Raw genomic sequence first — 12468 nt, 5'->3', positions numbered from 1 at the left:
GTGGTGCTCTCTTGTATCTTTGGGGTAATAAATGTTTAATGCCCTGGGGTTGACATTGAGGTGTTAGTTTGCCATCCTCTGGGTTCTGGGGTCAGGTTTTGGAAATGATTTTTCAGAGTAGAGTCCAGGCCCCGGCCAGTGTTCTCAGTGGTTAGAGCACCAAAGGGTCTCAGGTTTGATTCCTGGTCAAGGGCACATACAAGGGTAGCGGGTTCCATCCCTGGCCCCGGTTGGGGTGCTTATGTGAGGCAACCCTCAATGCGTCTCTCTCATATGGATGTTTCTCTCTCTCTTTCCTTCCCTCCCTCCCTTCCACTCTCTCTAAAAATCACAGGAAAAAATGTCCTCGGATGAGGATTAACAACAACCACAAAATGCTGGAGCCAAGTTGGCTGCAGGTCATGTCTGAAACCTCCCACCCGCGGTCCGTTGCCACCATCTTTCTCAGGGCACCTGTGTGGCCTGTTCTAATGTAGACCGTGCAGTTCTGTCCTGTTAGAAAGCTCATCATTACTTCCACGTGCTGCCTGCCCAGCTTTTAACATCCTAGAGCAGTGATGGCGAACCTTTTGAGCTCGCGACCCCTTTGGGGATCGAATGACCCCTTCACAGGGGTCGCCTAAGACCATCAGAAAACACATATATAATTACATATTGTTTACAGTAGCAAAATTACAGTTATGAAGTAGCAACAAAAATAATTTAATGGTTGGGGGTCACCACGACATGAGGAACTGTATTAAAGGGCATTAGGAAGGTTGAAAACCACTGAACTAGGGGGAGGGAGCTGACCCCATAGAAGAGCAGCCTGGGTGGCAAGTGTACCTCTGAGCCATTGGAGGGTGAGGGCCTTACAAACGTGAATTTGCACATGGCACCCAATGCAAATGAGCCAGGGAGTATTCTGACACAAGGTACTTCTTCCAGCCTCGCCCCCAGGCCCCCAGTTCCTCTCCCAGGAACAACTTGAGGTTTTTCCAGCAATATGTGTGCTCCCATCTCATATACCCCAGCCCCACTTCCACAGCTGGTAGCCTACAAAACACCGTCCTTACCTTGCTTTTTACACTATAAAAATACTTTGGATATTATGGTCTAACTAGAGGCCCAAAGCATGGAATTCCTTCAAGAGAAGGCCTTCCTTCCCCCAGCTGTTGGCTCCGGCTTCCCTCTGGCACCCGGGACCTGGGCTTCCCTCCAGCCACCAGCAGGCACCCGGGACCCTGGCTTCCCTTGCAGCCCCAGCTTCGTCCAGAAGGTCATCCAGAAGGACTTCTGATCTAATTAGCATATCATGCTTTTATTATTATAGATAGTATAGAAAGAGCCTCTTTAATCCTCATGGGGCTTCACAGATGCCACCAAGGGATGGATGTGGTCTGCTCGTCCCTGCTGATGGGCATAGAAATGGTCTCCAAAATTTTCTTATTGCAAATATGCATGCATCTTACATCCTTCTGTGATGTGTGTGGCGGGTGGGGCTTCTAGCCTGGCCTCTGTCCTAACCCCTGGCCTCCCACTGAGCGCCGGCCGACCTGCCCACTCGCTCCTGGGAACCCGGGGAGTTGGATAGGCTGGTGAGGTGGAGGGTGTGACTTTCAGGGCCGGGGATGGTGGAGCAGGGTCCGCCTGTTGAGCAGGAGTGAGAGCATCACCATGTAATTCTTAGCATTAAGGAATGGCTTCATTTAGCAATTCCCTGAAGGGCTGTGTGACAGGTGTGGTGGGTGCTCGAAGAGAATCAGGTGACACCCCAAGGTCCCGAGAATAAGGCAGAAGGAGCTCTCCCTTCCCTTTAGGGGGCACCTCTTTTTTTATTTTTTATTTATTTTTTATTTTTTATTTTTTTTTATTGCTTAAAGTATTACAAAGGGTATTACATATGTGTCCATTTTATCCCCCCGCCCTAGACAGTCCCCTAGCCTCCCCTATCCCCCAATGTCTTATGTCCACTGGTTATGCTTATATGCATGCATACAAGTCCTTTAGTTGATCTCTTACCCCCCTACCTCCTGCCCCCCAACCCTCCCCGGCCTTCCTGCTGCAGTTTGACAATCTGTTTGAGGCAGCTCTGCCTCTGTATCTATTATTGTTCAAAAGTTTATAATGGTCTCTATTATCCATGAATGAGTGAGATCATGTGGTATTTTTCCTTCATTGACTGGCTTATTTCACTTAGCATAATGCTCTCCAGTTCCATCCATGACGTTGCAAATGGTAAGAGTTCCTTCCTTTTTAGAGCAGCATAGTATTCCATCGTGTAGATGTACCACAGTTTTCTAATCCATTCATCTACTGATGGGCACTTAGGCTGTTTCCAGATCTTAGCTATGGTGAATTGTGCTGCTATGAACATATGGGTGCATATATCCTTTCTGATTGGTGTTTCTGGTTTCTTGGGATATATTCCTAGAAGTGGGATCACAGGGTCAAATGGGAGTTCCATTTTCAGTTTTTTAAGGAAACTCCATACTGTCTTCCATAGTGGCTGCACCAGTCTGCATTCCCATGTCGTCTGCAAATAAGGACAGTTTTACTTCCTCTTTTCCAATTTGGATGCCTTTTATTTCTTCTTCTTGTCGAATTGCAATGGCTAACACTTCCAGTACTATGTTGAACAGGAGTGGTGAGAGGGGGCATCCCTGTCTTGTTCCTGTTCTTAAGGGAAATGGTGTTAGTTTTTGTCCATTGAGTATGATGTTGGCTGTGGGCCTGTCATATATGGCTTTTATTATGTTGAGGTATGATCCTTCTACTCCCACCTTGCTGAGAGCTTTTATCAAAAATGGGTGTTGAATTTTGTCAAATGCTTTTTCTGCATCAATTGATATGACCATGTGGTTTTTTTCTTTCAATTTGTTTATGTGATGTATCACGTTTATTGATTTGCGGATATTGTACCATCCTTGCATCCCTGGGATAAATCCTACTTGGTCATGGTGTATGATCTTTCTGATGTACTGCTGGATCCGATTTGCTAAGATTTTGTTGAGGATTTTGGCATCTATGTTCATGAGGGATATTGGCCTGTAATTCTCTTTCATTGTGTTGTCTTTACCTGGTTTTGGTATTAGGGTGATGCTGGCTTCATAGAATGAGCTTGGAAGTGTTCCTTCCTCTTGAATTTTTTGTAGTAGTCTGAGGAGGATAGGTTTTAGTTCTTCCTTGAATGTTTGGTAAAACTCCCCTGTGAAGCCGTCTGGTCCTGGGCTTTTGTTTGCTGGAAGCTTTTTGATGACTGCTTCAATTTCTTCCATAGTTATTGGCCTGTTGAGATTTTTAGATTCTTCCTGATTGAGTTTTGGAATGTTGTATTTTTCTAGGAATTTGTCCATTTCCTCCAGGTTGTCTAGTTTGTTGGAGTAGAGCTGTCCATAGTATTTTTTAACAATCATTTCTATTTCTGTGGGGTCTGTTGTTATTTCGCCTCTATCGTTTCTGATTTTGTTTATTTGGGTCCTCTCTCTTTGCTTCTTGGTGAGTCTGGCTAGAGGTTTGTCAATCTTGTTTATCCTTTCAAAGAACCAGCTCTTGGTTTCATTGATTTTCTGTATTGTTTTTTTGGTCTCTATGTCATTTATTTCTGCTCTAATCTTTATTATCTCCTTCCTTCTGCTCACTCTGGGGTTTTCTTGTTGCTCTCTTTCTAATTCTTTGAGTTGTAGAGTTAGATGATTTACTACCATTTTTTTCTTGTTTTTTGAGATAGGCCTGTAGAGCTATAAACTTCCCTCTCAGGACTGCTTTCATTGTGTCCCATAGGTTTTGGATTGTTGTGTTTTCATTGTCATTAGTTTCCAGGATGTTTCGAATTTCTTCTTTGATTTCATTGGTAACCCAATCAATATTTAATAGCATGCTATTCAGCTTCCAGGTGTTTGAGTATTTTGGGTTGTTTTTATTGTAGTTTATTTCTAATATTATGCCATCGTGGTCTGCGAAGACGCTTTTTATGATTTCAATTTTCTTGAATTTGGGGATACTTTGCTTGTGACCCAATATATGGTCTATTTTTGAATATGTCCTATGAGCATTTGAGTAGAATGTATATTCCCTGGCTTTCGGGTGAAGTGTTCTGAAGATGTCTATTAAGTCTATCTGATCTAGTGAGTCATTTAGGATTGCTGTATCTTTGCTGATTATTTGTCTAGAGGACTTATCCAGTGCTGTCAGTGGTGTATTAAAGTTCCCTACTATGATTGTATTGTTGTCGATGTCTCCTTTGATATCTTCCAGGAGTTTTTTTATGAATTTGGGTGCTCCTGCACTGGGTGCATATATGTTTACCAGGGTTATATCTTCTTGTTGTATTGATCCCTTTAGTATTATGAAGTGGCCTTCCTTATCTCTTGTTATGGCCTTCACTTTGAGGTCTATTTTGTCCGATATAAGTATTGCTACCCCAGCTTTCTTTTCCTTTCCATTTGCCTGAAAGATATTTTTCCAACCTTTCACTTTCAGTCTGTGTGAGTCCCTTCTAATGAGGTGGGTTTCTTGTAGACATCAGATGTATGGGTCATGTTTTTTTATCCATTCAGCCACTCGATGTCTTTTGTTTGGAGCATTTAGTCCGTTTACGTTTAAAGTTATTATTGAAAGGTACTTGTTTGTAGGCATTTCTGTTTTTGTGTGGCTGTTTTCTTTCTGAGCTTTTTATTTCTTATTTTTATACCAGTCCCTTTAGCATTCCTTGCATTGCTGGCTTGGTGGTGATAAACTCCCTTAGCCTTTTTTTGTCTGTGAAGCTTCTTATTTCCCCTTCAAGTTTGAATGATAGCCTTGCTGGATAGAGTATTCTTGGATTCAGTCCTTTGCTTTGCATCACTTTGTAAATTTCCGTCCATTCTTTTCTGGCCTGATGTGTTTCTGTTGAGAAATCATTTGACAATCTAATGGGAGATCCCTTGTATGTAACTTTCCGTCTCTCTCTTGCAGCCTGTAAGATTCTCTCTTTGTCCTGAACATTTGCCATGGTAATTATGATGTGTCTTGGTGTGGGTCTTTTTGGGTTCACCTTGTTTGGGACTCTCTGGGCTTGTGTGACTTTTTTCTTCCCCACCTCAGGGAAGTTTTCTGATATTATTTCTTCTAATAGGTTTTCTAATCCTTGTTCATCCTTCTGTTGTTCTGGTACCCCTATTATTCGTATGTTGTTTCGTTTCATGTTGTCCCAAAGCTCCCTTAGGCTCTCCTCCTGTCTTTTCATTTTTTTCTCCAATTGCAGTACGTTTTGGGTGTGTTTTGCTTCCTTGTCTTCTAAATCACTAATTCGGTCCTCCGCTTCTCCTAGTCTACTGTTGATACTTTCAATGGAGTTTTTTATTGCAGCTATATCACTCTTCATTTCTTCTTGGGTCTTACTTAAGTTGTTGATTTTTTCATCTGTTTCTTCTAGCTTCTTCCATATGTTATCGATTTTTTCATCTGTTTCTTCTTGCTTCTTGGAGAGGTTGTCGATTTTTTCCTCCATCCGGTTTATGCACTCTAGGACCCTTATTCTGAATTCTTTTTCTGTCATGTTGCATGCCTCTGTATTACTTAGCTGCTTTTCTGGAGAGTCCTCCTTCTCTTTCCTTTGGGGGTTTCTTTGTCTACCCATGTTTGATCTCGCTGACATATCTAGACGTTGAGTCGTTCAGTGGCTGCTCCCTTGGTGGCAGTGACTCCTTGGTCTGTGGTTGCTCTTCGGGCGGTTGCGGTAGCAGCTGCTCTTCAGTTGGCAGCAGCTCCTCTGGTGGGTGCTGTTCACAGCTGTGGTGGCTCTTCTGGCTGGTGGGGCGAGGTTTCACGTACAGCTGCTGTTCCTCAGCAGAGGGTGTGGTGCTCAGGAGGTTGCTGTTGCTTGGATCTGCTGCGTTGATTTAAAGGCACAAAATACAACACAACAAGGCACCACGTACCAGGCACTATACGCAAATATATTCACGATATTAATAACCCCAAATAAAGGTGACCACCTGAATTAAGAGAATTAGGGGATAAGGAAGAAGGAAGAGAAAAAGATAAAAGAGAAAAAAGAAAAGAAAAGTAGGGACCAAAAAAAGGAGTGCAAAAATGAAATTGGGAAAAAGGAGGGGGGAAAATAAAAGCGAGATAAGAAAAGAAAAGAAAAAAAAAGAGCGAAAAGAGAGAATGAAGTGGAAGAGGGGAAGAGACTTTTTTATATGAGGAGAATACTCCTATAGAACAGCCATTAATCCTAACAAATTCCAGCAACAGCTCCCTGGAGATGAATGCAAACTAGAAACAACCAATAATATAACGATGAAAATAGAATGGAGAACACTAATCCCAAAATAAAATAAAGAGAAAATAAAATGGCACTTTAAAAAAAAAAAGGTAAAATGGTAGCAGTAATAATACTGGTTAAAAATGTCAAGATAGAATCCAATCAGTCTACAGACAGTGGCAGTCTCTGGAGGCTTTGATTCCTTGCCTGATCTAATTAGTCATAAAGAGCGTTAGACATTGCACTGCACTAAAGATTGAGAGGTGTAGAAGATCTACCTGATACATAGTCACAAACCCAAACAGGCAGCCAAAATGAGGAAACCAAAAAAAAAATAAATAAATAACCCCCTAATGAAAGAACAAAAGAATTCTCCAGAAAAAGAGATAAAATGGAGATAAGAAATTTATCTGATATAGAGTTCAGAATAATGATGGTAAAGATGCTCAACAGCATGAGAAAAGATATAGTAACTATGAAAAAAGAACAGTCAGAAATAAAGGATGAAATAGCACTAATAAGAAACACATTGGAGAGAATACACAGCAGATTAGAGGAAACTGAGAATCAGATCAGTGAGTTAAAAGACAGAGTAGAAAAAAATCACTCAATCAGAGAACCAAAAAGAAAAAACAATTAAAAAAGGAGGACAGCTTAAGGGAAACATAACAATATTCACATATTAGATGTGCAAAAAGAGGCAGAAAAGGAAAAATGGATAGAGAACTTGTTTGAAGAAATAATGGTAGAAAATTTCCCTAACCCCATGAAAAAAAATAGTCACACAAGTTCAGGAGGCACAGAGAACCCCAAGCAAGAAGAACCCAAAAAGGCCCACAGTCAGACACATCATAATTAAAATGCCAAAAGTTAAAGACAAAGAGATAATCTTAAAGGCAGCAAGAGAAAAGCAAAATGTTACCTACAAAGGAGCTCCCATAAAGCTGACAACTGACTTCTCATTAGAAACTCTACAGGTCAGAAAGGAATGGCATGAAGTACTCAAGGTAATAGAAAGCAAGGATCTGAAACCAAGATTACTATATCCAACAAGGCTCTCATTCAGAATAGATGGTGAAATAAAGAGCTTCTCAGAAAACAAAACAAAACAAAACAAAACAAAAAAATAAGAAGGTAGTAATTAAAAGGGTAAAATCAGGTGATGGAAAAAAGAAGAGAAAAAAAAAGAAGAAAATAAAAAAAAATAAAAAAAAATAAAAAAATAAAAATAAATTGGTTTCTTAGTTAAAAGGTGAAAAAAGAAAAAAAAAATATTGCAGTAGTGAAGGTCCTTCGGTTCTTCTATTCTTCAGTGTGGCTCGCCTTAGACCTGCCAGGTATTCAGGAGAGTGTTGAGTTTCCCTGCGATACACTGTTCCTCTGTGTTGTAAACCACAGTCCTTATTTTAAAGCAAGCCGCATTTGTTTCCCAGACTGCCTTATTTTGTGTTTAGCAAAGAGTCAGTTTGTGGGTCAGCCTCTGGGTGGCAGTGCTCTGGGGTTGGCCTCTGAGGCTATAGGGCCTCTCTGTCCAGTGGGAGTTCACTGCCCAGAGCTGGCTGCGTAATAGTTACCAGTGCTGTGTTGTTGCTGGGATTCTAGGTGGCGCCTCTTTACTTCCTAGCAGGACAGAGAGCCGGCTTCCTTCCTCTTTGTGTTTCCTAAAATTCTCTTTCCGGAAGCACTGTCCAGCACTCAAAAGCTTGGTCTGCGGCAGTGAAATAGGTCCTTGTCTGAAACCTTAGAGGTCCATGGTCTCAAGATCCCAGAACCCGGAAGATGTCAAACTAACACCTCAATGTCAACCTGAGGACATTAAAAATTTATTGCCACAAAGATACAAGAGAGCAGCACATTTTTTTAAAAAACATACTTTATTGATTTTTGGAAGAGAGGAAGGGAGAGGGATAGAGAGTCAGAAACATCAATCAGCTGTCTCCTGCTACTAGGGATGTGCCCACAACCAAGGAACATGCCATTGACCGGAATCAAACCTGGGACCCTTTAGTCTGCAGGCTGACACTCTATTCACTGAGCCAAACCGGTTAGGGCAAAAGCACCACATTTTTAACAAGGGAGAAGGGTCTGTAACTGGTTTTCTTTAACCGTATTTCCACTGCAAAATTGATACCTGCGGAGGAGAACATGTTCAGCGTGAGGCTTGGCAGCTTGTGGAAATGTCCCCTCAGGTGAGTAAACAGCGTTTAGCCAAGCCCTGGAGTTCAGACCGTTTTGAATGAAAGGCTCAGCTACACCATGCGGAGTCCAGGTGGTTCTACTAAGCAAAACCCTGTGAAGAACACCCTTTCCTCCTGTGGCCTTTTAACAAGCTGAAAGTGAATCAGCTGTGTCAACCACAGATTTTCAAAACCTGTGGCTTTGGGTGGGCCTGGCAATGAATTTGGGGATTGGGGTGCCCCACCTGCCAAGAGGGGACTTTCCCTAGAGTTCAGAACTTGGGGGTTTCTTCATACATTGGTTCTGGGAAGGGAAAATGTGGCAGCCACTTTGGGAAACAGTCTGGCAGTTCTTCTAAAGGTTAAACATAGTAGTTACCACATAACCTAGCAATTCTGCCCCTAGGTATGTACCCAAAAGAAATGAAAACATATGTCCACACAAAAACTTGTACATAAATGTTCACAGCAGCATTATTCATAAGAGCCCCAAAGTGGTAACATCCCTGATGTCCATCAACTGCTAAATGGATAAATAAAAGGTGGTATATCCATATAAGAGAATATTATTTGGCAATAAAAAGGAATAAAGTACTGATACATGTTATAACATGAATGATCCTTTAACATACTATGCTATGTGAAAAAAGCCAGTCACAAAGAACTATATATATTGTCCTTTTATATGAAATGTCCATAATAAGAACATCTATCGAAATAGAAAACAGGTTTCATAGGACTGGAGAAAAGGGGTGGGAGGTTATGGGATGATGGCTGATAGGTGTGGGTTTTTTTGGGAAGGGTGATGAAATGTTCTAAAATTGACCTTGCAAATGATTCCACAACACTGCACATATACTAAAAATCACTGAAGTATATACTTGAAATGGGTGAACACAGGCTATGAAAATTATATCTCCATAGAGATGTTGGGGGGAAAGACCATGGAGGGAGGTCACTCCTGGAGAGGGTGAAGGCTGCCCAGTTGGGGCAACAACCCAGCCATGAGATGCAGGAGACCTGCCTCCTCCTTTCCTGTGGGCGTCTTTGCTAAAGACGAGCCTCCCTCAGGGCTCAGCTGCAGAATGTGGCTGGATTGGAGGACAGAGGACTGGGGTCCAAGTCCTGGTTGTGCCTCAGGCTCAAGCTCTGCTCTTGAATAAGCACAGTACTGGCACAGACCCAGTGACCTCTGACCCTTCCAGCACCACACCCAGGAATGGGGACTATGACAGTGTACTGTCAGCACAGCTAAGTCATGGAGCTCAGCAAGGTCTTCGTATGTGTTTTTGAAAATAGTTTGCAAATATTCTTCCCTCTGGCTTTCCTGGGTGGCTTTAGACACGTTATGTGACTCTGGGAACCCCACTCTTCTCACCTTAACATGAGAGCAGTTGAGAGGTGATTGAGTTTCCTTCAGACGCTGACTACTGTTGTTTTGTATCATCCTCTTTTAAGGTCGCCTTTTTTCTTGCCATATTGTAAACATTGTTATGATCTCTCCCTACTCTCACCAAGTAAGATTCTATCCTCTCAGCAAGAGAAGAGCTTGCCACTGGGAGCTAGATCCTCACACAGTCGGTATTCCTCTCAGGCCTCAGTCTCCAAACAAAACAATTTGTATGAATAAATGCACCGAATGGAAATAAATCCGAAATTTCCTACAGCTACTGCCCAGGTGCTTTCCTTCTTGTTTGGGATAAAACAGATTCTCCTATTGGCCTGTTTCTTGAACCTATGCCTTACAATTGACATCTTACTCTGGCCAAGTTGAATTTGTCTTAAGAAAAACGATAATTGATTTTTCCAAGTAAATAAGATGGATAGATGGAAAGATGCAGAGTTGAGAGGAATAGTTGGGTAGATGAATGGCTGCATGGATAAGTGCATAGGTCAGGGTTAAGTGGATGGAGAGAAAGGGGTGAAGGAATAGGTGGGTAGAAGAATATGTAGGTAGATGGGTGGGTGATGGAATGTATGCATGTATGTTTGCAGAGATAGATTGATAAGGAAATACAGAATCAAGACTTAGATGGAGTAAAAGATACTCACTTAGTCCCATATTCTCCACTTTGCACTGTGATTTTCGAAGCCCCCAGTTTGTCCTGGAAGATATTTAGCCAATGGTTGTCGGAGAGGAACTTAACCTTCTGGATTTTTCCAACGTTGATATCCACATCAATGTCACGCACATGTTTTGCATCTGGTTTGAGGGATCCTCTGCAAACATAGACATAAAGTGTTCTATCAGCTGGATAGATGAATACTAGGGTGAGAGCAACCTGTTGTTACTCCAAATAATGGCTGCTGCTGTTGGCTTTCTGCAATTCCCTTGACTGCCTCCATGCACATCCAAGGCCGCTAAAACACAAACGTATCTGTGAAGAACACACCTTTAGAATAATACTGGACTCTAGATTCCCACTCTCTTGATAGGTACCTAGAGGGAAGTCAACTACTTGGGGTGGCATATTGTCTCTTTAATTTCACGAAGGAGTCTTTATCTTTGTTTAAAGATGCATGTGCTTCAGCCGGCGTCATCTGTGGGCATCTCTTATGTAGCATAACAAGTAGTCAAAGAACTTTAACTTAACATGAAAATTATCATGCAAACTTAGTGCAAAAACATATATCTAACTTTAGATAAATAAATCTAACTTTACAGCAGAGTTATCCAACACATTTTTACCAAGTGCCTCATATACCCACAAAAGCTAGGTGCTGAGGCTACCATCACAACAGTAAGCTAGCTTCAGGCGTCATGTGGAACACAGCACGAGTGGGGGATGGAATGTGTGAGTGGGATGGGAAGGAGTTGCCATATAAATGTGCTTTGTCTAAGGAGAACATGATATTCATAAAACTTAAGGAGGGCCTGGCTGGTATGGCTCAGTGGTAGAGTGTGGACTCATGAACCAGGAGGTCACAGTTCAATTCCTGGTCAGGGCACATGCCCAGGTTTGGGTTCTATCGCTAGTAGGGGGTGTGCAGGAGACAGCTGATCAATGATTCTCTCTCATCATTGATGTTTCTGTCTCTTCCTCTCCCTTCCTTTCTCTGAAATAAAATTTTAAAAATTAAAAACAACAACAAGAACAACCCCACAACTTCAGCAGGAAGGAAGCAGTGATTGGCAATCCAGAAGGAGTCAGCCTTTAATATCGTGAGTGCTTCCTCTCTGGGCCTCCCTCTTCTCCTATGGGGTGATTGATTTAGATGGTAAGAGACTTCCTTCTGGCTCTGACATTCTAGGATTCAAAGGTTCTGTTTGGCTAGATGTATGTAGAAGTTTACACCCAATCTTGTATTAATAATCTATTAGGGAAAGTATGGTCATTTTGCTTTACTATCAAACTTACTTGAAAATTTCATATTGCTTTGAGTTTCCATTGCTTCCATATAAAGCAATCATGATGGACCCATTCACTTCCTTTTTTCCAGCCAGTGTGACTGCTATCCTGTATCTCCAACCTGTGCAAAGAGAAGATACTATCTGTTCAATGAACTCATATTGTTAGAAAAAAAAAAATGACCCATGGGAGCATCCTTGTTCCAAGCTCTGAATCCCCCATGAGGGGGAGGTAAGGGCGAATATAATGAATGGTTTCCTTCAATGCAGTTGGGGGTCCCAGGAATTCTGATGCTAGGTGGGCGTGAGGGACTCAGGGGGAAGTAAATATTGCAGCTCAGCATAATCTCTTCCCCAACCCAGCCAGGTATGTGTTCTGATAGATGGAGGGCGGCTGGTTACTATACCCGGGTACCCAGGTGCCCACCACGGACTGTACCAGAAAGACCACTGGGAGAGGGAGATGGCTGGGCTCCAACATTTGGATAAATCACTTACTGTTGCATTCTTTGTTTTTATTTTTGTTATTTTCCCATGCCGTGGACATATACTCAGTGGCAAAATAACACAGATAATTTTTAAAAATGAGTAAACCCTTTCTCAGCGCTCTGTCCACCTGCCCTCCATCTCAGGGTCTCCCCAGTTTGGTTGTAGACTTAACCAAGCCCCGCGGGGTGATTTGCTGCCCGGGGACAATGGCATTGTCTGGAGAT

The sequence above is a fragment of the Myotis myotis genome, unplaced genomic scaffold, assembly GCF_014108235.1.
Source record: "Myotis myotis isolate mMyoMyo1 unplaced genomic scaffold, mMyoMyo1.p scaffold_m19_p_15, whole genome shotgun sequence".
Lineage (NCBI taxonomy): Eukaryota > Metazoa > Chordata > Mammalia > Chiroptera > Vespertilionidae > Myotis > Myotis myotis.
Note: the sequence above shows the minus strand (reverse complement) of the source record.